Source organism: Marmota marmota, unplaced genomic scaffold, assembly GCF_001458135.2.
Source record: "Marmota marmota marmota unplaced genomic scaffold, marMar, whole genome shotgun sequence".
NCBI lineage: Eukaryota > Metazoa > Chordata > Mammalia > Rodentia > Sciuridae > Marmota > Marmota marmota.
The window spans coordinates 30,521,888-30,527,102 of record NW_026000093.1 but is presented as its reverse complement, the minus strand read 5'-3'; the positions used below and the strand labels follow the sequence as shown (position 1 = coordinate 30,527,102).

Sequence of the window (5,215 nt, the reverse complement as noted above, 5' to 3'; positions counted from 1 at the left end):
GCGGCCCGGGTTCCATCCTCAGCACCGCATACAAACAAAGATGTTGTGTCTGCCGAAAACTAAAAGAAAAAAAATAAGTATTTTTAAAAAAATTCTCTCTCTCTCTCTCTCTCTCTCTTTAAAAAAAAATAAATTGTGTATATCATCCTGATTAAGTTTGGGCAAATCATATGACTAGAAATTTGTCAATGCCTTTGATATTTTCTATTTGATTGGAGTGCAAGTTTTCAAAATAATTTCTAATTATCTTCTGTATTTCTGTGAGCCTGGGTCCTTATGCAGGCCAGTGTGGGCAGATCTGGGCTGGTCCTGCCATCCCGCAGTAGTCCACTGGTGGGATGGGGAGGTCTCTTGCTGGAGCCCTTTTATTTTTTATTTTGAGATAGGGTTTTGCTAATTGATGAGGCTGGCTTTGAATTTTCAATCCTCCTCCCTCAAACTTCTGAGCCACTAGGCTTACAGGCGTATGCCATCATACCCAGCCAGAGCATTTATTTTATATTAGGTATTATAAGCAATCTAGAGATGAGTTAAAGTACCTAGGAGGATGTGGGTAAGTTCTATAAAAATACTATATTATGTTATATTAGGGACCTGACCATCTGCTGATTTTGGTATCTATAGGGTCCTGGAACTAATCCCCCAAGGATACCAAAGGACAAACAGGAAATTGAACAACTCACTCCAAAAATTTTTTACTCAACTTTTGAACTTTTCCTAATTAGCATGAGGCAATTATTCTTCTGTCTGCTTACGAGGAAACATGATAAGAGGCTTCGGATGATATACCGGGATGAAGAGGTTAGAGACAATGTTTATGTAAATCTAATATGTCCCTTAAATTTTGTAACAAGTTTGACCTTCCTTTTTTCTGGTTTGTTTTTCTGTAGATATGCTTTGCATGCCTAGCTTCTAACCAAATCTCCCATAAGAAAATCCCATTTGTAATCAGTTCTAAAAGAAAATCCTAAGAAAGTGGTAGATCATAAACCTTCCTCTTGTCTATTATCTCTAATAGCAAAATTTCCCAGATGAGAATAAAGTGGGAGGCCCATAAAGTTTAAGGTGTATCCTGAATGTTAAATTAGAAATCTTTCAGTGCATATAGTCACAAGGAAATATGAGTGGCTACTGCCCATCAATTGGAGGTTGTTTTGTTTTGATTTTCATTTTATGAACTTTTTCCTTTTCCTTTAAGCAGTTTTATTCTTATACAACTTGATGGGTTGGATCTATTAGTTATACAATTGATGGGGTATTTTAGAAACTTTAAAAAAAAATCCATCATAAATGTGTTTGTTGAAATAAATGGACTAGAAAAGAGCTAGAAGAAAAATGATATGTTGCAAAAGTAAAAATAATAAAAGGTGATTTCAAATAAGGTAGAAAACAGGACTCGTAACACAAGCTCTTAGTGCAAGATTAATGCACTTTTCTTATTTACATACATGTTCACACTGTCCAGACATACGCATTATTGGATTTTGCATTTGGTATTAGCTCATAACAACAGATTGCAAAAATATGTGTTTAAGCTAACCTTTTCATGCCTCATATGGGCAGTGTTCAAAGGTTTAAAACACAATACAAAAGGAGGCAGCCTGAAATGGGGTAGAAAGATGTTTGCAAAGCCATCCCAAGGCTGTACCAATTTGGGTGCCTTTTCTTTTCTTTCCCTTGTCTGATTGCCTGGCTAAGACAATCAGTGCTGTGTTGAATAAATGTGGTGAAAGTAGATATACTTATCTTGCTCCAAATCTTACAGAGAAAACTTTCAACTTTCCCACATTCAGTATGTTGGCTATTGACCCTTTTTATGTTGGTATATATTTCTTCTATACCTGATTTGTTCAGAGTTTTTAATTACGAAGGAATGTTGAATTTTATCCAGTGACTTTATGCATCTTTTGGAATTATCATAAGGTTTTTACCCTTTATTGAATTGATAGTGTGTATTACATTTATTGATTTGCATCAGGCAGACATTACAACTGATACCACAGAAACAGAAATGACCAATAGAGATTATCATGAACAACTATATGTCAACAACTTTGAAAAATGGACAAATTCCTGGACACATACACTCTACCAAGATTGAATCAAGAGAAATAGAAAACTTGAACCAGCCAATAACAAGTAATGAGATTAAATTAGTAATAAAAAGTCTCCCCGCAAAGATTCCAGGACCAGATGGTCTCATTCCTGAGTTCCACCTAATATTTAAAGAAGAACTAATAGCAATTATTAAATTCCTCCAAAATACTAAAGAGAAAAAATTCTTCCTAACATATTTTACAAAGGCAGTATTAGCCTGATACAAAAACTAGACAAAGACACATAAAAAGAAAACTTTAGGCCAATATCCTTGATAATACAGCACATTATAAAGATTATTCATCATGATTAAGTGAAATTCATCCCAGGAATACAAGGATATTTAATATATACAAGTTATTTTTAATTGTTAAACAATAATTGTTTATATTTATGGGATACAATGTGATAGATGCACAAAAATAAAATACTGAGGAATAACTTTAATCAAGAAGATAAAGAGAAATTATACATGGACAAGATACAATTGGCTAGGTGCAGTGGTGCATGCCTGTGGTCCCAGCAGCTCTGGAGGCTGAGATAGGAGAATTGAGCATTTGAAGCCAGCTTCAGCAAAAAAGTGAGGCACTAAGCAACTCATTGAGATCCTGTTTCTAATAAAATACAAAATAGGGCTGGGGATGTTCGGGGACATGCTGTTATGCTCGAATTCGGGACCCCCAAAGACCACCAGAGACCCAAGATCGATGTAAGCAGCAAAGAGGTGTTTATTGCGAGCTAGCTCAGTCCTCCGCGCGCACACAGCAACTGGTGACGTTGAGAGGACCTGAGCCCAGGGTTTGCAGCAGTTTTATACATTCTTTAGAGAAGGCAGGGACCCCCACATAGCATCTCTTAGCAAATCATCACACACCGCAGGAAAATCAAATAACAACTCTAAAACATGATTAGCACATTCACTGGCAGGAACAAGTTGGGTAAGGGTGATGGGTCAGTACAAAAGGGGTATTCATTTGAACTGATTGGTTTAAGCCAAGAGGGGTGTACGTGCTGAACTACATGGTTTCCCAACATGTTATCAACCACCATAAACTACTGGGAGGGTCATCTGGCATCCCAGGTATTTCCCTGTCTCATGCTGATTGGTGGCTGCTAGGGGGTTGCTATGGATCCCCACCTAGCCTGACTGAGTCAGGGACACCTGGGCAGCAGATCTCTCCTGTTATTTGTAGGTAAACAACTTAGCAGGGTGGGAATGTGCCTAGGAGTGCTCTGTGGGTCTTTCCAAGGACAAAGGTCATGTCCCTTCCTTGGACAGGCTTTGCTCTGAGATAGAGGCTGGTTTTTCAATGCAACTAAATCAATCAGGGTCACTCCAAGTGAATCTGGGCTAACTAAAGACACAGACATAGAAAGTACCTTTTTCTTTGGGTTCAGTGACTGCTATTCAGCCACAGCTCCCACAAGGGGGGCAAGGCAGGCAAAAAAAGAGAGGAGGAGCATGCTTCAAACCCAGGTTTTATTAATGGGGGGAGCTAATCCACGAAAAATTCTATCCAAAAAAGGGCAAAAGGGTAGGATTACAGCAAATAAGTGGGTGTAATTCAATCCCATCAGGTGATGCCCTCTTATAGAGCTGTTACCTTTCTTAGCAAAGTGGAGGTGAAGTCCAGTTGCATTGCAGAGTGCAATACCAGTGCAATACCTCTTTATTCAGGACTTAAAGGTGTGTACATAGCTCCTCTCCAGGGTAGCTCCCAACAAGGATGTGGCTCAGTAGTCAAGTGCCCCTGAGTTCAATCCCTGGTACCAAAAAAAAGATGTAACAATTGTAAATATGTATGCTGAAATAATGGAACATCCACATACATCAAACAAAGCCTTCTCAATTTCAAAAATCAAATAGTATTATTTCAGCACAATAGAACTGAGTAATTTTAATGGCTTCTGTCACCACCGGATAGATCCTCCAAACAAAAACTAAATAAAGAAGCTATAGAAATAAAAAATACAATTGATAATTTAGATTTAATATATAGAATCAATGACTGAATACACTTTCTTCTGAGCAGCACAGGGATCTTCTCCAATATAGACCATGTTACTTAAGCTCTCATATATGTTGGCATGCACTTGTAATATTACCTTAATACATTTTTAGCATCTGTAGGGTTATTTTGATAGCTACCTTTCCATTGATATTAATTCTTGTGTTCTTGCTTTTCCTTAATTAGACTTATTTTTTTAATCAAATCTTAGTTATATTTCTTCTCTATTTCATATATTTTTGCTCCTACCCTTATTTTTTCCTTCCTTCTACATAATTTGTCATTCTAGCTTCTTTATGATACAAGTACTTTAAGTTTTAAATGTTCATCTGAGTACTGTTTCATCCCAGATATCCTGATATTTTAAGCATTTATTATCACTTAGTTCAAAATACTTTTTATTTACTTTTCTTGTCCTTTCTTCCTTGATCTCTGAGATATTATAAGTGTGTCATTTAATTTTGAAATAGTTGACATGTGGGGGTGGGGTTCTAAATATCTTAAGATGATTGATTTCTATTGTAATAAATCATGCAGGAAACAGTCTTCATGATTTCAAATTTTTAAAAAAGTAATGGAAATGCTTTTTATATAGATTGTATTGGTTACATACATGTCAAAACTGATCAAATTGCAAACTTCAAATATGTACATTTTATTGTACTTCAATTTTACCTCAATAAAGCTATGGGGGAAAAAAGATAAAAAGAGCTTTCCCCTGAATTAATATTATTAATTTATGGATTAAAAAAATTAATATTGGGGCTGGGGGTGTGGCTCAAGCGGTAGCGCGCTCGCCTGACATGCGTGCGGCCCAGGTTGGATCCTCAGCACCACATACAAACAAAGATGTTGTGTCCGCCGAGAACTAAAAAATAAATATTAAAAAATTTTCTCGGAGACACGGGAAGATTGCGGCGAGGGGAGTGCATTACCCCCGTGTGCTGCTTCACTGTGTGGGAGTATGACAAGTCAGGACGGCTAAAGGATATCTTGTTAGGAATTTCCAGCAATAGTGGGGTGCTCCGGAACCTGGAGGAAGGATTTCCATCGCATGAGGATCTGCTACGGGGACTCAAACGTAAGAGGTTTGTCGCACGGAGGGTAAC

At 37.3% G+C, this 5,215-nt stretch overlaps 1 long non-coding RNA gene across 1 annotated transcript in view; it reads right to left on the bottom strand.

Annotated features, from left to right (window-relative positions):
* Positions 1 to 5,215, bottom strand: part of LOC125610534 — a 16,379-nt gene continuing 11,164 nt past the window's right edge. Inside the window, exons 2-3 of the long non-coding RNA XR_007340519.1 lie at positions 3,702 to 3,861; positions 1 to 59 (exon numbers count right to left, since the gene is read on the bottom strand). This is a non-coding gene — a long non-coding RNA (uncharacterized LOC125610534). The remainder of the gene's footprint in view (positions 60 to 3,701; positions 3,862 to 5,215) is intronic.